The sequence below is a fragment of the Ranitomeya imitator genome, chromosome 2, assembly GCF_032444005.1.
Source record: "Ranitomeya imitator isolate aRanImi1 chromosome 2, aRanImi1.pri, whole genome shotgun sequence".
Lineage (NCBI taxonomy): Eukaryota > Metazoa > Chordata > Amphibia > Anura > Dendrobatidae > Ranitomeya > Ranitomeya imitator.
Window position 1 is genome coordinate 360,658,650 of NC_091283.1, and position 24,917 is coordinate 360,683,566.

Genomic DNA, 24,917 nt, shown 5'->3' on the forward strand with positions numbered 1-24,917 from the left:
TCTGGAAGTGTTGGATCTCTGCCTGGCCTCTCCTGCTTATCTGCCAAATTCAGCAAAGATAAGTGTTTTGGTTCTTGTATCTGTGGCACACTGCTGTGTGCTTGTTTCAGTTTATTCCTGCTGTTTGTAGGATTCACTGGAGTTGCAGATATACACTCCTGCATCTTTAGTTAGATGTAGGAGGTTTTTTGTATATTCTGCTGTGGATTTTTTGAAGGGTTTTAATACTGACCGCACATAACTCTGTCCTATCCTGTCCTATCTAGCTAGAGTGCCTCCTGTGCTAATCCTGTTTTTCTGCCTGTGTATGTTTTTCCCTCTCCGACTCACCGCCAATATTTGTGGGGGGCTGTCTATCCTTTGGGGATTTTCTCTGAGGCAAGATAGTATTCCGTTTTCCATCTTTAGGGGTATTTAGTCCTCCGGCTGTGACGAGGACTAGGTACACTCCACGGCTACTTCTAGTTGCGGTGTTAAGCTCAGGATTGCGGTCAGTATAGTGGCCACCTTCTCCAGTGAAAGTTCTCATGCAGCTCCAAGGTCACCGGATCATAACAGCCGGGGGGCACTTACTTTTCACACACGGGCCGGGGGCGCACTTACTTTTGCACACACGGCCCAGGGGTGCAGTTACGTTTGCACACACGGGGCGGAGGTGCACAAACTTTTGCACACACGGGGCGGGGGTGCACTTACTTTTGCACATACGGGCAGGGGTGCACTTACTTTTGCACACACGGGGCGGGGTTCCCAAACTTTTGCACACACGGGGCGGGGGTGCACTTACTTTTGCAGACATGGGGCGGAGGTACACTTTTGCACACACGGGGTGGGGGTGCACTTAATTTTGTACACACGGGGGCGGGGGTGCACTTAATTTTGCACACCCGGGGCGCACTTACTTTTGCACACCCAGGGCGCATTTACTTTTGCACACTGGGGGCGCACTTACTTTTGCACACCCGGGGCCGGGGCGCACTTACTTTTGCACAACCGGGGCTGGGGCGCACTTACTTTTGCACACACGGGGGTGCAGTTACTTTTCCACACACGGGTCGGGGGTGCACTTACCTTTGCACACACGGGGCGGGGTGCACTTACTTTTGCACACGGGGGTGGGGGTGCACTTACCTTTGCACACACGGGGAGCACTTACCTTTGCACACCCGGGGCGCATTTACTTTTGCACAGTGGGGCGCACTTACTTTTGCACACATGGAGGCAGAGGTGCACTTACTTTTGCACACACGGGGGCGGGGGTGCACTTACTTTTGCACACACGGGGGCGGGGGTGCACTAACTTTTGCACACATGGGGCCGAGGGCGCACTTACTTTTGCACACACGGGGACGGGGGCGTACTTACTTTTCACACACGGCTCCGGGGGCGCACTTACTTTTGCACACCCGGGGCGCACTTACTTTTGCACACCGGGGGCGCACTTACTTTTGCACACCGGGGGCGCACTTACTTTTGCACACCTGGTGTCGGGGGCGCACTTACTTTTGCACCGGGGGCGCACTTACTTTTGCACACCCGGGTGTCGCGGGCACACTTACTTTTGCATACCCGGGGCAGAGGGGGAAATTATTTTGCACACCTCGGGCCGGAGGAGCACTTACTTTTGCACACAGGGGGGTGGGGGTGCACTTACTTTTGCACACACGGGGCGGGGTGCACTTACTTTTGCACACACGGGGCGGGGGTGCACTTTTGCACACACGGGCCGGGGGTGCAGTTACTTTTGCACACACGGGGCGGAGGTGCACAAACATTTGCACACACGGGGCGGGGGTGCACTTTTGCACACACGGGGCGGAGGTGCACAAACATTTGCACACACGGGGCGGGGGTGCACTTACTTTTGCACACACGGTGGTGGGGGTGCACTTTTGCACACACGGGGCGGGGGTGCACCTACTTTTGCACACATGGTGGCGGGATGCCCTTACTTTTGCACACATGGGGCCGAGGGCGCACTTACTTTTGCACACACGGGGTCGGGGGCACACTTACTTTTCACACACGGGGCCGAGGGTGCACTTACTTTTGCACACATGGGGCACACTTACTTTTGCACACCCGGGGTCGGGGGCACACTTACTTTTTCACACCCGGGGCCGGGTGCGCACTTACTTTTGCACACCCGGGGCTGAGGGCGCACTTACTTTTGCACACCCGGGGCTGAGGGCGCACTTACTTTTGCACACCCGGGGCAGAGGGGGAAATTATTTTGCACACCTCGGGCTGGGTGAACACTTACTTTTGCACACACGGGAGTGGGGGTGCACTTACTTTTGCACACACGGGGGCGGGGTGCACTTACTTTTGCACACACGGAGGCGGGGGTGCATTTACTTTTGCACAGACTGGGCGGGGGTGCACTTACTTTTGCACATACGGGGCAGGGGTGCACTTACTTTTGCACACACAGAGTGGGGGTGCAGTTAATTTTGCACACACGGGGCGGAGGTGCACAAAAATTTGCACACACGGGGTGGGGGTGCACTTACTTTTGCACATACGGGGCGGGGGTGCACTTACTTTTGCACACACTGGGACAGGGTGCACTTACTTTTGCACACACGGGGCGGGGGTGCACTTTTGCACACACGGGCCGGGGGTGCAATTACTTTTGCACATATGGGGCGGGGTGCACTTACTTTTGCACACACGGGACGGGGGTGCACTTACTTTTGCACACCCGGGGTGGAGGTGCACTTACTTTTGCACACACGGGGTCGGGGTGCACTTACTTTTGCACACACGGGGAGGGGGTGCACTTACTTTTGCACATGCGTGGGGAGCACTTACTTTTGCACACACGGGGGCGGGGTGCACTTACTTTTGCACATACGGGGCAGGGGTGCGCTTACTTTTGCACACACGGGGTGGAGGTGTACAAACATTTGCACACACGGGGCGGGGGTGCACTTACTTTTGCACATACGGGGCGGGGGTGCACTTACTTTTGCACACACGGGGCGGGGGTGCACTTTTGAACACACGGGCCGGGGGAGCACTTACTTTTGCACACACGGGGGTGGGGGTGCACTTACTTTTGCACACTTGGGGCGGGAGTGCACTTACTTTTGCACACATGGGGCGGGGGTGCACTTTTGCACACACGGGCCGGGGGAGCACTTACTTTTGCACACATGGGGGTGGGGGTGCACTTACTTTTGCACACTTGGGGCGGGAGTGCACTTACTTTTGCACATATGGGGCAGGGGTGCACTTACTTTTGCACACACGGGGTGGGGGTGCAGTTACTTTTGCACACACGGGGGCGGAGGTGCACAAACATTTGCACACACGGGGTGGTGGTGCACTTACTTTTGCACATACGGGGCAGGGGTGCACTTACTTTTGCACACACGGGGACGGGGGTGCAGTTACTTTTGCACACACGGGGCGGAGGTGCACAAACATTTGCACACACGGAGAGGGGGTGCACTTACTTTTGCACACGCGGGGTCGCACTTACTTTTGCACACTGGGCGGGGGTGCACTTACTTTTGCACATGCGGGGGAGCACTTACTTTTGCACACACGGGGGCGGGGTGCACTTACTTTTGCACATACGGGGCAGGGGTGCACTTACTTTTGCACACACGGGGCGGGGGTGCAGTTACTTTTGCACACACGGGGTGGAGGTGCACAAACATTTGCACACACGGGGCGGGGGTGCACTTACTTTTGCACATACGGGGCGGGGGTGCACTTACTTTTGCACACACGGGGCGGGGGTGCACTTTTGCACACACGGGCCGGGGGAGCACTTACTTTTGCACACACGGGGGCGGAGATGCACAAACATTTGCACACACGGGGTGGTGGTGCACTTACTTTTGCACATACGGGGCAGGGGTGCACTTACTTTTGCACACACGGGGACGGGGTGCACTTACTTTTGCACACACGGGGCGGGGGTGCACTTTTGCACACACGGGCCGGGGGTGCAGTTACTTTTGCACACATGGGGCGGGGTGCACTTACTTTTGCACACACGGGGGCGGGGTGCACTTACTTTTGCACACACGGGGGCGGGGGTGCACTTACTTTTGCACACACAGGGCAGGGGTGCAATTACTTTTGCACACACCGGGGCATGGTTGCACTTACTTTTGCACACACGAGGCGGGGGTGCACTTAATTTTGCACACACAAGGCGGGGATGCACTTACTTTTGCACACACTGGGCGGGGTGCATTTACTTTTGCACACACGGGGCGGAGGTGCACTTACTTTTGCACACACAGGGGCGGGGGTGCATTTACTTTTGCACACAGGGGGCGGAGGTGTCCTTCCTTTTGCACACATGGGGTGGGGGTGCACTTACTTTTGCACACACGGGGCGGGGGTGAACTTACTTTTGCACACAAGGGGGTGGGGGTGCACTTGCAGCGCCCCAGAAACCTGGTCGTTGCAGTAATGTCGCTCTGCCACTAAGGGGAGTGATGATACGTCTGATGGCGCTAAAGGAGTTCACCTGACCAGGTATCACCAGCACACATTACACTTCACACTCCGGCCACTAGGGGGAGCAAAAGGTTCTATTTATTAGGCCACTCCTCACACTTTGGTAAAACTGGGGGTTGGATAGGAAGTTAGTCAGAAGCTGGCTGGGTTTTGTCCAGGCAACATCCCGTGGCAGGGGGTGTTGCGGGGAAGATTCAGAGGGGTCCCTGTCAGGCGTGGGAACCTGGCAGTGACTTAGCGACAAGGACAGATCGTTACAGAGCCGCGCCTGCACTACCTTGTGGCGGCATCTAAAGAAAGGACACGAAGTGAGGTATATTGTGGAGAAGTGAGAAACGAGATCAAAGCACAAAGGAGAGCCAGTAGGAGTCGTGCCCCGAGATTGAGGCGCGTAGCCGGTGGCCAGAACGCCGAGGAAGTAACTGACTCCAAGCATTACTTCAAACAGAGGCAGGACAGTTGATTTTAGGTTGGCTGTCTAACATACTTCACCTAAGAAGACATAGGGGGCAAGCGTGGAGAGGGGCGTCTCTAGGGTCCCAGAATAGCTCCGAGCCTTCCCGTCATACGGGTGCGTCCTAGCCATAACAAACAGGGGGACGAAGCAGAACATCTGAATAGAAATGACAGTTGTGAGGACTATCCCGAATGCTCAGCAGGGAAGGACTACAACACACAGGCGGTAGTGGTAGGCACTGATTTCCACCTGCAAAAGGAACTCTGGATGTGCCTTCGGACCGGCCGGTCTCAGACAGCCCTGTTAACTGTGCTCTGGATTGTGGATCCTGAAGTCACCGGTAAAGAGGTAAAGAGACTGCAACCCTGTGTCCTCGTTATTGACTGCACCTCACACCATCGCCACCTACACTACTGGGAAGCCCTGGGGACTCACTTCACCTGTGGGAAGGTATTCCATCTAGCTGCTATCACATCACCCCCAGCGGACCCCAAGCAGGGTCGGTCACCCTGACCAAACACCACAGGTGGCATCACAAACACCTAACAACTTTTCCCACCCTTTCATTGGGTGCCCCTTAGCAGGGTCATGGACCGGGTCCAGCCACCGTGACAATCCTAGGACTGAGACAGAGAGGACCGGTACCGAGAGAACCTGTGGCCCTGTGTCTGGGGGCGCTCCACACTTACTTTTGCACACACGGAGGCGGGGGTGCACTTACTTTTGCACACACTGGGGGGGGGGTGCACTTACTTTTGCACACACGGGGTGGAGGTGCGTTTTTTACCCCTGCGGATTTCTATAATGGAATGGGTACAAAAACGCCTCAGATTCGCAAAAAAGAAGTGACATGCTACTTCTTTTAAACAGCAGCGTTTCCGCAGCGGATTTTCCGCAATGTGTGCACAGCTTTTTTTTTTTTCTCATCGATTTACATTGTACTGTAAATCAATTGCGGATCTGCAGCGTTTCTGCACCGCAAAAACCGCTGCTGATCCGCAGAAAATCCACAACGTGTGCACCTAGCCTTAGGCTATGTGCACACGATGCAGACTTGCTGCGGATCCGCAGTGGATTTTTCCGCGCAGAAACGCTGGAGATCCGCACTGTGATTTACAGTACCATGTAAATCAATGTAAAAAAAAAAAAAAAGTTGTGCAGATGGTGCAGAAAAATCAGTGCGGAATTGCTTCAGATTTAAAAGACGTGCATGTCACTTCTTTTGTGCAGATCTGCAGCGTTTCTACACCCCTCCATGATAGAAATCCGTGCTGGCAAAACCCGCAGAAAATCCGCACAAAATCCGCATAAAAACCGCGGCAAATCCACGGCTGAGGATTCATTCTGCCAGGAGATGCAGATTTTGTGCAGAAAATTCTGCACCACTTTTCCTACATGTGCACATAGCCTAAGTGTTAGGTAGACCATTTGCTATTTGATGTGTGTGATTAGGTAATATGGGTGAAAATATTATTAGGTGATTGTGGGTTTGAATGTGTGGTATTGTTTTGCCATTAGTGTTGCAGTGTAATATATATATACCGTATATACTCGAGTATAAACCGAGATTTTCAGCCCAAATTTTTGGGCTGAAAGTGCCCCTCTCGGCTTATACTCGAGTCAAGGTGGGTGGCAGGGTCGGCGGGTGAGGGGGAGAGGGCGCTGAGGTATACTTACCTAGTCCCAGCGATCCTCGCGCTGTCCCTGCCGTCCCACGGTCTTCTGTGCTGCAGCGTCTTCCCCTCTTCAGCGGTCACGTGGGACCGCTCATTAGAGAAATGAATAGGCGGCTCCACCTCCCATAGGGGTGGAGCCGCGTATTCATTTCTCTAATCAGCGGTGCCGGTGACCGCTGATAGAGAAAGAACTGCAGCACCGAAGACCAGCTGTGACAGGCAGAGGGAGCCGGACGTCGGGACCAGGTAAGTATGTAATATTCACCTGTCCGCGTTCCAGACGCCGGGCGTCGCTCCATCTTCCCGGCGCCTCCATCTTCCCGGCGTCTGCGCTCTGACTGTTCAGGTCAGAGGGCGCGATGACGCATATAGTGTGCGCGGCGCCTGATCAGTCAGAGCAGAGACGCCGGGAAGATGGAGGCGCCGGGACTGGACGCCGGGAGCTGCAAGCAAGAGAGGTGAGTATGTGTTTTTTTTTTTTTATTGAAGCAGCAGCGGCACAGATTTATGGGGCACAGCTATGGGGCACAATGAACGGTGCAGAGCACTGTATATGGGGCACAGCTATGGGGCACAATGAACGGTGCAGAGCACTGTATATGGGGCACAGCTATGGGGCACAATGAACGGTGCAGAGCACTGTATATGTGGCACAGCTATGGGGCACAATGAACGGTGCAGAGCACTGTATGGGGCACAGCTATGGGGCACAATGAACGGTGCAGAGCACTGTATATGGGGCACAGCTATGGGGCACAATGAATGGTGCAGAGCACTGTATATGGGGCACAGCTATGGGGCACAATGAACGGTGCAGAGCACTGTATGGGGCACAGCTATGGGGCACAATGAACGGTGCAGAGCACTGTATGGGGCACAGCTATGGGGCACAATGAACGGTGCAGAGCACTGTATATGGGGCACAGCTATGGGGCACAATGAACGGTGCAGAGCACTGTATATGGGGCACAGCTATGGGGCACAATGAAAGGTGCAGAGCACTATATGGGGCACAGCTATGGGACAAAATGAACGGTGCAGAGCACTATATGGGGCACAGCTATGGGGAAATATGAACGATGCAGAGCACTATATGGCACAGCTATGGGGAAATAATGATCTATTTTTATTTTTGAAATTCACCGGTAAATGCTGCATTTCCACCCTAGGCTTATACTCGAGTCAATAAGTTTTCCCAGTTTTTTGTGGCAAAATTAGGGGGGTCGGCTTATACTCGGGTCGGCTTATACTCGAGTATATACAGTATATATATATATATATATATATATATATATATATATATATATATATATATATATATATATATATATACAGTGGGGCAAAAAAGTATTTAGTCAGTCAGCAATAGTGCAAGTTCCACCACTTAAAAAGATGAGAGGCGTCTGTAATTTACATCATAGGTAGACCTCAACTATGGGAGACAAACTGAGAAAAAAAATCCAGAAAATCACATTGTCTGTTTTTTTAACATTTTATTTGCATATTATGGTGGAAAATAAGTATTTGGTCAGAAACAAAATTTCATCTCAATACTTTGTAATATATCCTTTGTTGGCAATGACAGAGGTCAAACGTTTTCTGTAAGTCTTCACAAGGTTGCCACACACTGTTGTTGGTATGTTGGCCCATTCCTCCATGCAGATCTCCTCTAGAGCAGTGATGTTTTTGGCTTTTCACTTGGCAACACGGACTTTCAACTCCCTCCAAAGGTTTTCTATAGGGTTGAGATCTGGAGACTGGCTAGGCCACTCCAGGACCTTGAAATGCTTCTTACGAAGCCACTCCTTCGTTGCCCTGGCGGTGTGCTTTGGATCATTGTCATGTTGAAAGACCCAGCCACGTTTCATCTTCAATGCCCTTGCTGATGGAAGGAGGTTTGCACTCAAAATCTCACGATACATGGCCCCATTCATTCTTTCATGTACCCGGATCAGTCGTCCTGGCCCCTTTGCAGAGAAACAGCCCCAAAGCATGATGTTTCCACCACCATGCTTTACAGTAGGTATGGTGTTTGATGGATGCAACTCAGTATTCTTTTTCCTCCAAACACAAGTTGTGTTTCTACCAAACAGTTCCAGTTTGGTTTCATCAGACCATAGGACATTCTCCCAAAACTCCTCTGGATCATCCAAATGCTCTCTAGCAAACTTCAGATGGGCCCGGACATGTACTGGCTTAAGCAGTGGGACACGTCTGGCACTGCAGGATCTGAGTCCATGGTGGCGTAGTGTGTTACTTATGGTAGGCCTTGTTACATTGGTCCCAGCTCTCTGCAGTTCATTCACTAGGTCCCCCCGCGTGGTTCTGGGATTTTTGCTCACCGTTCTTGTGATCATTCTGACCCCACGGGGTGGGATTTTGCGTGGAGCCCCAGATTGAGGGAGATTATCAGTGGTCTTGTATGTCTTCCATTTTTTAATTATTGCTCCCACTGTTGATTTCTTCACTCCAAGCTGGTTGGCTATTGCAGATTCAGTCTTCCCAGCCTGGTGCAGGGCTACAATTTTGTTTCTGGTGTCCTTTGACAGCTCTTTGGTCTTCACCATAGTGGAGTTTGGAGTCAGACTGTTTGAGGGTGTGCACAGGTGTCTTTTTATACTGATAACAAGTTTAAACAGGTGCCATTACTACAGGTAATGAGTGGAGGAAAGAGGAGACTCGTAAAGAATAAGTTACAGGTCTGTGAGAGCCAGAAATCTTGATTGTTTGTTTCTGACCAAATACTTATTTTCCACCATAATATGCAAAAAAAATGATAAAAAAACAGACAATGTGATTTTCTGGATTTTTTTTTCTCAGTTTGTCTCCCATAGTTGAGGTCTACCTATGATGTAAATTACAGACGCCTCTCATCTTCTTAAGTGGTGGAACTTGCACTATTGCTGACTGACTAAATACTTTTTTGCCCCACTGTATATACTAGCTATTGAACCTGTTCTACGCCCGGGTGTCGAGCATTTATATTGGTATATGGTCTCCATCCTGGTATGTGCTGCTCCATCCTGCGTCCCCATCCTGTCATGTGCTGCTCCATCCTGCGCCCCCATTCTGTCATGTGCTGCTCCATCCTGCATCCCCATCCTGTCATGTGCTGCTCCCATCCTGCGCCCCCGTTCTGTCATGTGCTGCTCCCATCCTGCGCCCCCGTTCTGTCATGTGCTGCTCCCATCCTGCGCCTCCATTCTGTCATGTGCTGCTCCCATCCTGCGCCCCCGTTCTGTCATGTGCTGCTCCCATCCTGCGCCCCCGTTCTGTCATGTGCTGCTCCCATCCTGCGCCCCCGTTCTGTCATGTGCTGCTCCCATCCTGCGCCCCCGTTCTGTCATGTGCTGCTCCCATCCTGCGCCCCCGTTCTGTCATTTGCTGCTCCCATCCTGTCATGTGCTGCTCCCATCCTGCGCCCCTGTTCTGTCATGTGCTGCTGCCATCCTGCACCCCCGTTCTGTCATGTGCTGCTCCCATCCTGCGCCCCCGTTCTGTCATGTGTTGCTCCCATCCTGCTGCACCTTTCTTTAATTTGCTGCTCCCATCCATATGCCCCATACGCTGCTCCATAAGATGCTCCATAGTATATGCCCCGTATCAGGTGGCGTAAGTAACAAATAGCTGTGGCATGAAGCTGTGGCACTTCATGCCACAGCAATTTGTTACTTGTGCCACCTGATTCCTTTCCGCCGCCATTTTCTTGGTCCTCCTGCTGGCGGAATCGGCGCGTGCGCAGTCCGCGCTTTCCGGCGCCATTTTCTTGAAGACACATTCCGGCAGCAGGACCAAGAAAATGGCGGCGGAAAGGAATCAGGTGGCGTAAATAACAAATTGCTGTGGCATGAAGTGCCACAGCTTCATGCCACAGCAATTTGTTACTTACGCCATTCCTTTCCGCCCATTTTCTTTGTCCTCCTGCTGCCGGAATCGGCGCCTGCGCAGTCCGCGCTTTCCGGCGCCATTTTCTTGAAGACACACCTGCAGTGTGTCTTCAAGAAAATGGCGCCAGCAGTGTGTCTTCAAGAAAATGGAGCCGGAAAGCGCGGACTGCGCAGGCGCCGATTCCGGCAGCAGGACCAAGAAAATGGTGGCGGAAAGGAATCAAGTGGCGTACATAACAAATTGCTGTGGCATGAAGTGTCACAGCTTCATGCCACAGCAATTTGTTACTTACGCCATTCCTTTCCGCCCATTTTCTTCGTCCTCCTGGTGCCGGAATCGGCGCCTGCGCAGTCCGCGCTTTCCGGCGCCATTTTCTTGAAGACACACCTGCAGTGGAGCCGGAGTGTGTCTTCAAGAAAATGGCGCCGGAAAGCGCGGACTGCGCAGGCGCCGATTCCGGCAGCAGGAATCGGCACCTGTGCAGTCCGCGCTTTCCGGCGCCATTTTCTTGAAGACACACTCCGGCTCCTCTGCCTGTGACTGGTAAGTCAGAGGGCGGCGCCGGCGCGCATTAAGCGCGTCATCGCGCCCTCTGAACTGTCACAGCAGAAGAGCCGGGAGACGGAGCCGCACGCAGCGCTGGAACGGGGAAAGGTGAATATACTTACCCTCCTGGCGGTCCCTGACTCTCCGGTGGAGATCGCGGTATGCGTTCAGTGCTTACGCATACCGTGATCTCCTATTAGGTATATACTCACCCTCGGACGCGCCCTGCTTCTTTCCGGCAGCCTTCCTTCCTAAGAATCAGTGCTTGCAGGACCTTGCGGTGACGTCGCGGCTTGTGATTGGTCGCGCGAGCGGTCACATGGTCGGTCGCGCGACCAATCACAAGCCGCGACGTCACCGCAAGGTCCTGCAAGCGCTGACTCGAAGGAAGAAAGGCTGCCGGTTAGTACCAGGGCGCGTCAGAGGGTGAGTATAGCGATATTTTTTATTTTAATTCTTTATTTTACACTTAAATATGGATTCCGATACCGATTTCCGATATTGCAAACATATCGGAACTCGGGATCGGAATTCCGATACCAGATTCAGAAGATCGCCTACTTCATGGCCGACCCCACACAGGGGTCGGGTCGGGTTTCATGAAACCCGACATTGCCAAAAGTCGGCGACTTCTGAAAATGGCCGACCCGTTTCGCTCAACCCTAGACACTGGTATTGCTATAATCGCACCAACCTGAAGAATAGAGTTGTCTAATCACTTATACTGCACGAGGAACGGCGTAAAATATAAAGCCAATTCTTCACCTGCTGTTGATTTTTATTCATTCTGCTTCCAAAAAATTGTAGCAAGACTCAGCTCATATTTATCCTGTGCTCTACGCTGAATGCTTAAACCAAGGTTTCCATGTAAATCTCTGAAATAGATGATTCAGACAGAACCCCTACCTAAAGATTCCGTATTAGTGGTGAGCGAGCCCTAAAATGTTTGGGTAATTGTTAATTGAGTAGAGCAAATCGTAATGCTCTTAATGTGTGCCAGACTGCGAGCAGCCAAGACATCCCAGTCCCCACCAAGAAGACAACTGTTCATGTTCTCCTCCTCATCTTCAGGCTATCCCTGCTGAATAGACGTGCGGAAGGTGGTGTGAGTAGTACCATCTGTAGCGCAGGCAACCAGCTCCTTTTCCTCTTCATTAACATCCAATCTGCATTGAGAAGATGATATGAGGCTCGGCTGTGTAGCATCACCCAGTATCGTTTCTTTCTCAATCCCGACTTGCTTCACCTGCAAAGCCTCTTCTTTAATTGTGAGCAGCAAGCATTTAAGTAGACAGAGAAGTGGGATGGTGACACTCATTATGGTGTCATTGCTGTTCACCATCTAGGTCAAGTCCTCAAAGTTTTGGAAAACCGCACAGATGTCACATATCCATGCCCACTCATCAGCTCTTTTGTGCGGAGTCTGACCGGAATACCGATGGGCAGGGTGTAGCTGGTATTCTACTGCCCTCCGTTGCTTACCAAGCCTTGCCAACATATGTAAAGTTGAGTTCCAACACATGGTGACATCGCACACTAGTCGATGAGCTGGAAATTACAAAAGCTGCTGCAGTAGTGCCAGGGCGGCGGCAGCTGTAGTTGACTTGCGGAAATGGGCACACACGCATCATTTGCTCACAAGTAACTCGGGCAAATTTGGGTAGGTTTTGAGATATCGCTTAACCACTAAGTTGAGCACATGGGCCAAGCATGGGACATATGCGAGATTGCCAAGCTTCTGTCACTGGTGTGTCAGAGGCTGCAGTCGCACTACATCTAGCTGCAGAAGGTCTCAGCAGTTAGCTTTGCAGACTCCTTCCTAGTCCTTGTGATTTTAGGACCCAGTGGCAGCCTCCCCTGGCTCTAATTGGCACACCTGGACCCAGCTTGCTGCTGGAAGTAGCCGGTGATATTTCCATTTCCGACTGTTGAGGCTTGGAGCTATAGCAGTTAGCTACCTTCCTCTTTGATGTTTGTAGGATGTCTGTGTTTCTCTCTGAGTCCACTCAAGCTAAGTGTTCCCCTTGTTTGTCAATCCCATCTATCTTTAGTTATAGCGGGAATTGACCAGTGTCCAAACTGTCCTTCCCTAAGCTGGGCTTACTGCTAGGGTTAGGCAGGGTTTAGGTATCCTGCTCGGTGATAAGTGCGGAACCTATATAGGGACACTTAGGGCAGACAGGGTAACATTAGATCTGCCTGGGGGTCTCCACTCCCAGCTTCCCCAGTGTTGGGCTCCCTTCACCTCATCCACTTGTGTTATACTTAGTCTTTCCTACACTGTACGTGACAGCTTCTGAGCCGCCAACAGTTCATGGCCATTGTCACACAACATCATGCCTGGTTGCAAGTTCAGGGGTGAGAGCCACAGATCAGTCTGGTCTGTTAGACTGTTATGACCTGGTGGTTAGGAGCACCCGGAATGACCTGATAGTTAAGCCTCATACAGGACGAGCTCTGGGATGTGGGAACTCTGCTGACCGCAAGCCCTAATCCTATCACACACATTAGAAATAGCCGTGGAGCGCTCCTGACCAGACCTAGGCGCCTCGTCACAGCCTAAGAGCTATCTAGCCCTAGAGAAGGAAAATAAAGCCTATCTTGCCTCAGAGAAATTCCCCAAAGGTAAAGGAAGCCCCCCACATATATTGACTGTGAGTAAAGATGAAAGTCACAAACGCAGAAATGAAACAGGTTTCAGCAAAGGGAGGCCAGACTTACTAAATAAACAGAGGATAGGAAAGGTAACTTTGCGATCAGCACAAAAACCTACAAAAGACCACGCAGAGTGTGCAAAAAAGACCTCCGCACCGACTCACGAAGCGGAGGGGCCACTCTGCATCCCAGAGCTTCCAGCTAGCAAGACAAAATCATGATAACCAGCTGGACAAGAAAACAGTGAACAAGTAATGACTATCAGGAACTTAGCTTCTGCAGGAGAAGGCAGGTCACCAGAGAGATCCAGGAGCGAACTGAACAAATGCAAAAACATTGACAGCTGGCATGGAGTAACGATCTAAGAGGAGTTAAATAGAGCAGCCAACCAAAGGATAAACCACGTCACCTGTGTAAGGAACCTCAGAAGCCGCAGCTTCACTCATAGCCACCAGAGGGAGCCCATAGACAGAACTCGCCGAAGTACCATTCACGACCACAGGAGGGAGTTCGACAACAGAATTCACAACATTAGACCTTTCAACAACTCTACGGCTGTGTGCAGTTTGTCACCTAAGCAGATTAGCTTCAGCAGAGCCTGTTGGTCGAAGTAGTGCTGCAGTGCTTCCAGCTTGTGACTTATGTTGATGTTCCGGAGATGGCGGCTGAGGAGGAGGAGGTACAGGAACTGCTGTAGAAGGTGGGGGCAACCCTGATTAAACCAGGGCCCTTAATTCTCAGTGTAGGTAGCACATGTTCTGTCCCAGGGTCTGACTTGGTCCCAGCTTCCACAATGTTCACCTAGTGTGCCATCAGGGAAATGTAGAGTCCCTGGCCACAAGCACTTGTCCAGATGTCCATGGTTAAGTGGACTTTCCCATTAACAACATTGGTCATGGCACGGCTGATGTTATAGGACATGTGCTTGTGTAAGGTGGTGACGGTACACAGGGAGAAATGGTGGCTGCAGGCGACCGAGTACCGAGGGACAGCCACCGCCATGAGGTTGCAGAAAGCTTCCGTCTCCACAAGCATAAACTGCAACATTTCCAGGGCAAGCAGTCTGGAAATGTGGCCATTTAGTATTATGGCTTGTGGGTGATTGGCTGTGTATTTACGCTTGTGTTCCAAGGACTGGGGTAGGAACAAATGAACGCTGCACTGGGACAAGGACTTGGATGTGGTTGCTGTGGTGGTTGCAAGAGTGCAACGATAGGTACAGAGTGGGAGGAATCTTCACCTACATCACGGATAGGGGATTGGAGTGCACGTAGGACAAGGGAGAGGCAGTGGTGTCACCCGCAGTCACTGTTTCTGGACCATGGCTTTCGGTCCAAGCAGTCAGGTACTTTGCTTGCATGTGCCTGAGCGCCAGACTCAGAAACATCTAAACCTTGGTCTTGGCAATTTCACCCATGTTGGTGTTCTGGGAAACAGTTGCCAACCTTGTGTTTTTGGCCTCCCCACTGTATGTTTTCATGCTGCGGATCCCTCCCCCTGTGCTCTGCTGTCCTTGCTCTGCATGTCACCTTTCCAGGTTGGGTCAGTGACTTTATCGTCTACTTGATAGTCCACCACATTGTCTTCCACTTCTGCACCTTTGTCCTCCTCCTGACTTGCTGATGTAACAACATCAGTTGTTGGCAATTGTTTCTCATCATCATCCATCTACTGCAACAGTAATTGCATGTTCCCACCATCGCTTTCTGGTCAGCGTGGATGCTCAAATATTGGGCATCGCTACATGCGATGTTCCGCTTGAAATGTGCAGTGTGAGAGGCCAGAATCTTCAGAGGGTCCAAGTGTGGGATCACTTGTCTTCATTCACTCGGCATGGTGGAAGGAAGGAGGATCAGGGTGAGGATTACGTAGTCCAGAAGCATGGCTACTGAGACTGGACCGTGTAGAAGACAGAGTGGTGCTGGCAAAGTGAGTGTAAGCATTATCTGATATTCATCCTTATTCTGTGTGTGGGAACCAAAAAAGGGTTACTATATGGCATCACGAATGGGAGTGAGGATTTATTATATAGCATAGAATATTATGTGGGGCATGTCGTATTATTACAATGTGCAGGGAGGATGGCGGTACTGAGGGAGCATTACACTGTGTGTGCCTAAATATAACATTTCTTTAACAACCCCACAATTTGTGACTCTTCAGGATAAATAGCTATCTCACCATTGAATTAGAGCTGATACTATGAAGTTAAAGTGACTAAGCAGACTTTCTGTCATATCCATATCCAATTGTGGTAAGTCTGGTCGCAACAACTCTCGTCTCTGCAGCTCGCGATGCGGAGCGCAATGCTCACCCTGCTGTTCTTTACCCGGCAGCGGGAAACTCCCCTCAGCTTTGTGCGCTTTTCCTTTTATCTCGTCCCTCCCACGTGTTTCAAGAGGTTGGTCCTTCTAATTATTCTTTCCTCCAGTCAACAAGGGAGGCATCAACTGTTCTGGACCTGGCTCTGTGCAGGCATCGGCAAACAGGTCTTCTTCCGTACACATCTACTAATAAAACCTATATATTTTAGGCCACAGTCAAAAAGCAGTTTGTTCCTCGGAGTCGGCAGCTGAATCTGTTTCTCATAGACTCGTCTTCCATAACAGTAATTCTTGTCTCATTTATCAACACTGAAATCGGGATTCGCAATACAGCAGGAGATAATCATTACACGTGACATGAGAAATAACTACTTCATGATGAGGACGACATCTTCATCTTCTACTACGGCTCTAGAAACATATTTGACCAGAGTCCATCACTGACTCCATCACCACCAGCCGCCTGTATGAATGTTTCTGGGTAAGACTGTGTGGAGGGCAATAGTCACTTTACTATGAGAGTAATACAGGTTTCTTTGGTTCCCGTCTTTCATAGTTGGGTTGTTTTGAATCTATCAGCGGAAAAGGAACAAAACCATTGTTATAAAGTGACATCGCAAAAAAAACTTAAATATAGCATTGTATAACAACCCCCCAATTTGTCACTCTTCAGGGTTGGATTAGAGCTGATACTATTAAGTTAAAGTGACTAAACAGACTTTCTGTCACATCCATAAAGGGGCACTTTTCCGTTTTTGTCAGAACTGTCCGTGGATTATTAGAGGTGATAGTTTCCCCCCAATTAGAAGGGACACCTGTGGATATGGGGGGTCTTTACCTGCTATAGTTCTGCTGGGATTAACTCGATAAAGTGCTGGAATCAATTTCTCCAAAATGGTTAAATGGTGTCTGTAACGTCAAGGTCTTTCTATGAACTTTCTTCCTCTGTTTTCTGCCATATTTCTATTACTCTCTAATCATCAATGTATTAAGTCCTATAGAAACTGTGGAGAAAGAATCATTTCTAATTCTGTGTTTCCAGGATTCTTCTTGTGGGAATTGGCTGCGATATCCCCTGCGCAATATATTTTAAGTATAAGGCTATGTGCACACATTGCGGATTTTCCCGTGGATCCGCAGCGTTTTTGATGCTGCGGATCTGCAGCAGTTTTCCATGTGTTTAATAGTAGCATCTTAACCTATGGAAAATCAAATTCGCTGTGCACATGCTGCGTAAAAAAATGCACAGGAACGCAGCGTTGTTTTTTCCGCAGCATGTCAATTCTTTGTGCGGATCTGCAGCGTTACTGCACCCATAGACTTTCATTGAGTTAGGCATATCTGTATCAAAACCGCAGGTGTAAAAAAGATCTGCAGTTTAGCTGCGGGGGAAACGCTGCAGATCGGGAGGGAAGTGTGTGGGCGGAGCTATGAGCATGTCTGTGTGTGCGGGTGGGGTCTGCGGGCTGTCTGTGGGTCTGCTGGCTGTCCGGGGAGGTCTGTGGGCTGTCCAGGTGTGTGTGCGGCGCAGTCTGGGTGTGTGCGGCGCTGTCCTGGTGTGTGCGTGTGTGTGTGTGTGTGTGTGTGTGGGCTATGCCTGTATGCCTGCTACAGTGATAGACACATTAGCCAATAATGGGACAGTAGTAGCCCCATCATCCGGCTAATGTGTTGAATGTAAAACAAAAACCCAAAAAACACATACATACAACATACAGAACATGCAATATATAGCATACAGCACATACTGTACATACAACATACAACAAAACATACAACATACAGTACAAACAACATATAACATACAGTACAAACAACATATGACATACAGAACATACAACATATGACATACAGAACATACAACATATGACATACAGAACATACATGCAACAGAACATACAACATATGACTTACAGAACATACAACATATGACATACAGAACATACAACATATGACATACAGAACATACAACAGTACATACAACATATGACATACAGCAGTACATACAACATATGACATACAGTACATACAACATACATATAGACATACAGTACAGACAACAGAACATACAACATAGAGTACATACTCACAATCACCTTGATCCCCGAAGCCATTGCTCATCTGTAAATATTATTAAAATAAAAAACAAACAATATACTCCCTGATCCGCAGATATCCAATTAAAATGAGTGTCCCACGACGATCTCCCATGGAGAGCTGCCACATCGGATGATGCGACTACTCTCCAGGGGCCCCGGCGATACAATGACGGAAGGTATACTTCCGCACTGTATCCCTCTGCCGCTGTGAGAAATAATTCCTACTCTCACTTGTGGCACTGCTGTGTGGGAAAATTCCAACGCAGCTTTGCCATAAAGTGAGACCAATGAACTCAGGTAACCTCTTCAGTGGTGCACTGTAGGAGCCATTGTCTCCTGTCAGTGTGTCATTGGAGGCCCTATAGAACAGTGACATCACCCAATGTCACTGTTCTATAGGGGAAATTGTCGTGGGACACTCGTTATTAATTGGACTACGGCGGTAAGTGAGTATACAGTTGGTTTATTATTTTTAATTTTTTGCAAGCGATCGAGTATGGTAAGTATGGTGAAATTAAGAATATTAAAATACTTTTTCTGTCTGTCTATTTTTGTAACCCTTTCACTACTATTGGATTAGTAATAAATAGGCGTCTTATTGACGCCTCTCCATTATTAACCGGGCTTAATGTCACCTTACAATAGCAAGGTGACATTAACACCTTATTACCCCATATCCCACCATTACAGGGCAGTGGGAAGAGAGGGGCTAAGTGCTGGAATTGGCACTTCTTATTTTTAGCCGGGGGGGGGGGGGGGGGGAAGGGGAGGACAAATATCCATGGCCCCTTTCTAGGCTATGAATCTCAGCCTACAGCTGTCTGTGTAGCCTTTCGGGCTATAAAGTATGGGTCCCCCTATTTTAATTGCCAGTTAAGGCTACACAGACAGCTGCGGGCTGATATTCATAGCCTGCGAAGGGGCCATGAGTATTACCCCCTTCCCAGGCTACAAATATTCGTCCCCGGCCATCGGCTTTCCCCCTCTGGTGCAGAAAATTAACTATGGATATATCTATCAATAGATATATTTATAGATATATCTATAGATACTGTAGGGATTGTACTCGCTCAGGTGCGGCAAATGACACTCTGGAGGCACGTTTCATTAAAAGTTCACAGGTTTATTGCTCCATAAACCACATAGCAACAGGAACAACAGGTAAACAGTCTTACTTCAGACAGTTGAATCCTCAATGTCCATATTAGAGCTCCGCTCTCTCTCAGATCTGTGGGCATACAGGCTGTGCCCTGTCCAGCACGTAGGCTCTCCAGCCTAAATATGGTCTCTGTGTGCTGTTCAGGACGTCTGTCCCCACTTGGAACCGTCCAACACACAGGCCACTCTGCACAGGGAAGTCTGTCCACCCTGACAGACTCCCAAACACACTCTCCACATGGGCTACACACACCTCTTTACATAGGTGTAACCACACCCAGATACCTGTCACATGGCCAGTCAGGTGAGTGTGACATCACCACAGGTCCTTCAACACAAAACCATCTTAGGTATTCAAACACGCCTCTTAGGGTGGGTTTGTAGGTGAGTGAACCCACCCATCTCTCCAATCACCTGGAAGCCTTCCCAATGTAAACAAATCCCTCAGCAGTAGATCTGCTTGAGCAAAACATACCCAGGCTTCCATCACAGGGCCACCCACCTCTGCGATACATACCGTCCATTAATAACATGACCTTTAGCCACGCTACAATACATAGATATATCTATCCATATATCTATCTACATCTATCCATAGATATATCTATAGATATATGAATATATATATCTATCACATTCCTTCCATCTATCTATCCCATTCTTTCCTATCTATCGATAGAAGGAATGAGATAGATGAGAGATAATAGATAGATAGAAGGAATGAGATAGATAGAAGACAGATCTATAGATATCTATCGATCTATATATACATCTATCTATCTATAGATCTATCTGTCATCTTTCTATCATCTATCTATACCATTCCTTCCATCTATCTATCTATAGAAGGAATGAGATAGATGATAGATATAATAGATAGAAGGAATGAGAGATAGATGATAGATAGTATAGATAGATGACAGTTCTATAGATAGATAATATCTATCGATCTATCTACAGATCTGTCATCTTTCTATCTATTCTATCTATCTATCTATGTGTGTAATAAGTTGCGGGTTGGACAAATGTAAAAGAGGAGGTTGGACAAGAAATGACATCACAAATCTTTTTTTTTTTGTCCACTTATACATCTTTATTTAGCTTTCACCTGCGTTTTCTGCCAAGAGATGCAGATTCAGTGCAGAAAAATCCGCAGGGAAATCTGCAACGTGTGCACACAGCCTAAATGTGCCAGTAATGGGGGATCTCCACATCCCTCCACCTGCAGAGCCCCCACTAGATGAGGACAAGGCTAAATCCAACATCAGGCCCATGTGACCATGTGAGGAGATGATGTCACAGGAGGGGCGGAGCCTCTTCCTCCATTGCAAACCTGATACCAGGAAGATTACACTGAGGTGATTTGGGGGCACTCCTGTGTGGATATTCCTGCAAGGGGGGCTGCATGTTTGAGGGGCGCACAGGGAACAGGGAGACTTTGTATTTGTTGGATTGGGATCTGCGTGGCAAAGAAAGGGTCCTGTTACTTGTGTGACTGGGGGTCTGCATGGGGAAGGAGGGGTCCTGTTCCTTGTGTGTGGCTGAGTTCTGCATGGAGAAGGAATGGTTCTGGTAGTGGTATATGTGTGTGGCTGGGGGTCTGCTTGAGGAATTAGAGGGTCCTGTTACTTGTATTTGGCTGGGGGTCTCCATAGGGAAGGAGGGGTCCTGTTACTTGCATGGGGCTGAAGGTCTATGTGAGGAAGGAGGGGTCCTGTTACTTGCATGGGGCTGAAGGTCTATGTGAGGAAGGAGGGGTCCTGTTACTTGCATGGGGCTGAAGGTCTATGTGAGGAAGGAGGGGTCCTGTTACTTGCATGGGGCTGAAGGTCTATGTGAGGAAGGAGGGGTCCTGTTACTTGCATGGGGCTGAAGGTCTATGTGAGGAAGGAGGGGTCCTGTTACTTGCATGGGGCTGAAGGTCTATGTGAGGAAGGAGGGGTCCTGTTACTTTCGTGGCACTGGGAGTCTCCATGTTTAAGGAGGGGGTCCTGTTACTTGCGTGTGGCTGCGTCCTGCGGGTCTGCATGAGGAACGATGGGTTCCTGTCACTTGTTTAGGGCTTGGTATCTGCGTGGGAAGGAAGGACTTCTGTTACTTGTGTGGGGCTGCATGATGTGGTCTGCATGGAGAAGGAGGAGGTCCAGGAATCTTTGTGTATCTGTGTGCTTGGGGTCTGCGTGGGGAGGAGAGGGTCCTGTTACTTGTAGGTGGCTGTGTGCTAGGAGACTGTGTGGGGAAAGAGGGGGTCCTGTAATTTGCATGGGGAAGGAAGGGGTGCTATTACTTGCGTGTGGCTGGGGGTCTGCGTGGGGAAGGAAGGGGTCTTGCTGGTTGCATTGGTCTGCATGCTGGGGGCTGCATGGGGAAAGAAGGGTTCCTGTCACTTACATAGGGCTTGGGATCTGTGTGGGAAGGAAGGACTTCTGTTACTTGTGTGGGGCTGCATGTTGTGGCCTGCGTGGAGCACGAGGAGGTCCTGGAACTTTTGTGTATCTGTGGGCTGGGGGTCTGCATGGGGAGGAGAGGGTCCCGTTGCTTGTATGGGGCTGGAGGTCTCCATGGGGAAGGAGGGAGTCCTGTTACTTGCATTGGGCTGAAGGTCTGTGTGGAAGAAGGGAGTCATGTTACTTTCGTGGCACTGGGAGTCTGCATTGGGAGAAGGGAGTGCTGTTACTTTCGTTGTACTGGGGGTCTGCGTGGGGAGAAGGGAGTGCTGTTATTTGAGTGGGGCTGGGAGTCTGCATATTTAAGGAGGGGTTCTGTTACTTGCGTGTGGCTGCGTCCTGCGGGTCTGCATGGCGAACGATGGGTTCCTGTCACTTGGATGGGGCTTGGGATCTGCATGGGAAGGAAGGGTTGCTGTCACTTCTGTGGGGCTGCATGATGTGGTCTGCGTGGAGGAAGTCCTGGAACTTTTGTGTATCTGTGTGCTGGGGGTCCTGTTGGCTGCATTTATCTGTGTGCTGGGGGCTGCATGGGGAAAGAAGGCGATATGTCACTTGCATGTGGCTGCGTGCTGGGAGTCTGCCTGGGGAAGGCAGGGGTGTTGCTGCTTGCTGGAGGGCTGATGTGGGGAAAGGGATGATGTTTTTTGTGTGGGGCTGCATGGGTAAGGAGGTGATGTTGCACGGTGCAGTGCAGGATAATGTGTAAGGCCAGTTTCACATTAGCGTTTGCATGAGCTGCGGAGGGCTGCGGACTTCCTCCGTGTAGCCCCGCCCTCGGCCACATCGCCGCCGCTAGCTCTGCCTACTTCTGCATGCGGCCTGCGTATTTATCTTTAACATTCGGTACGTAGGTCGTGCGGCTGTATGCGGATGCTTCCGCATGCGTCGTTTTGACGATGTGGCGACCAGCGTAGAATGCAGCTTGTAGCAATATTTTTTTTTCTCCGCATCGTCAAAATGACGCATGCGGAAACATCCGCATACAGCCGCACGACCTACGTACCTAATGTTAAAGATAGGTACGCAGGCCGCATGCCGGCCGCATGTAGAAGTAGGTGGAGCTAGCGGCGGAGGTGCGGCCGAGGGCGGGGCTTCACGGAGGAAGTCCGCAGCTCATGCAAACACTAATGTGAAACTAGCCTTATGTCACTTGCTTTGGGCTGCATGTGGGGGGGTGTTTTGAATATATAGCGCCTTTCCTCATTAATAATATTGGGTGATGCAGGTCTGCAGGTTTACGCCCCGCCACCAGGAGGCTCCAAACTGCGTAAAAAAGTCTCTAGGTAGCGGGCTATATACTCTCTGCTCAATTGTATCCCTCTTTTGTACAAGTACTCCCACTTATTGGTTATCATTGCATTCTTCTTTTCTCCTTTTCCTCATTGGGGGGACACAGGACCATTGGTGTTATGCTGTTGCCACTAAGGGGCTGACACTAAGTTAATACAAAGAAAGCTAGCTCCTCCTCTGCAGTATACACCCTCATGCTGGCTCCAAGAGAATCAGTTCATGCTTAGTGTCCGTAGGAGGCTTTTTCATTTTAACTTTTCAATTTTTTGATTTTTACTTTTCTCTTTTCTCTTTGGATGAAGAGGCGACGGATCCTTACAAGGTTCCGATCTCCCTAGACCAACAACAGGCAGGAACGTGGAGTGCTGCCTCCACGTACCCCCTCCTGCGACATGGAACGCCATGCCTGAGCTGATTTTTAGGGCCTACGGGTTCCTTAAAGGGCACCTTTCTCCCCGCACCATCAATAGACAAGCACATGGAGTGTCACCTCCATGTACCCTCTTCTGCAGCCAGGCCTAATGCCGGTCAACCAGCCCTGTCCATCCTGTGGGATTGAACCCCGTGGATGTACAGAGGCACTTTTTTGGCATCCATGCAGCCCCCACTGCATCACCACTGTTAAAGCGGAGGATACAAGGAGGCGGACGGTCTCTGTCCACCGCCCTATGAAAGAGATGGTGGATTGAGGGTTCACCCTTTATCACTGCACCGTCCAAAACCAGCGGCGACAGAAGGGAGGACTTAGGCTACGTTCACATTTGCGTTGTGCGGGGCTGCGTCGGCGACGCACCGCACAACGCAAACTAAAACGCTGCGTTTTGCGACGCATGCGTCCTTTTTTGCCGAAAAATGGACGCAAAAAAAAATGCAACTTGCTGCGTCCTCTGCGCCCTACGCTTGCGGCAAAAAAACGCATGCGTCGCAAAACGCAGCACAACGCATGTCCATGCGCCCCCCATGTTAAATATAGGGGCGCATGACGCATGCATCGCCACAGCAGCGCCCGACGCTGCGTCGCACAACGCTAATGTGAACGTAGCCTTACTGTATCCTGACCTGCTGCATACAGCTGCGTTACCTTCCACCCGGTAAATTCTCTGGGTAGATGCTAGAGCTGGAGGGCTCTGAGCAAGCGGTCCGGAGCGGGACTGGCATTGGGGTCCCATACTGACAGCAGGTGGACGAACATCCGGCTTCTCATGTTCGGCACCAGCACTTAAAAATTTAGCCCCGGCTTTGGCCTTGTGCAGGCCGCAGCTGGAGACTCTGATGGCCTTGCTCACTATGCAGATCTCGGTGGCCATGTTTCTCATTACCCTGCCGCCTCCGGACACACACTGGCATCTGGAAGCGGCTTCCTGGCACAAGGATCTTGAGGCATCAGCGCTGAGGACAGCGCTAACCACATCAGGAGTGCCACACTGCAAAGATGAGACAGGGGACACAGGATCTGGGTAAGGGAGCGCTGCACTATCGCTCTCCCGCACCTCTGCTGTACCCCATACTCTGTAGGAATCCCTTTTACAGGTGCACATAGAGGGGTACATCATGTCTGAGCCTAAGGCACCAAAGAAAACTTATAAGACTATTAGGCTATGTGCACACGTCAGTATTTCTTGCAGAAATTTCCTGACAAAAAACGGACATTTCTGCCAGAAATCCGCATGCGTGTTTTTTGCGCGTTTTTTGTGCAGATTTTTTGCGTTTTTTTCCGGACACTCCAAATTAATGGGAAATCCGCAAAAATAATGAACATGCTACTTCTTTTTGCGGAATGCGTTTTTTTGGCGGAAAAAACGCAAACATGTGCACAAAAAATGCGGAATGCATTCTAAATTATAGGATGCATAATGTTCGCGATTTTTAAGCGATTTTATAGCGTTTTTATC

The 24,917-nt window shown here is 50.1% G+C and overlaps 1 protein-coding gene across 2 annotated transcripts in view; it reads left to right on the forward strand.

Annotated features, from left to right (window-relative positions):
- Positions 1-20,577: 20,577 nt before the first annotated feature.
- LOC138663839 (oocyte zinc finger protein XlCOF6-like) overlaps positions 20,578-24,917 on the forward strand; it is a 46,618-nt gene continuing 42,278 nt past the window's right edge. The window contains exon 1 of one of the 2 annotated variants that reach the window (XM_069750189.1): positions 20,578-20,643. The gene's annotated coding sequence lies outside the window, so the exon portion shown is untranslated. The remainder of the gene's footprint in view (positions 20,644-24,917) is intronic. The other variant, XM_069750190.1, reaches the window with a different exon arrangement.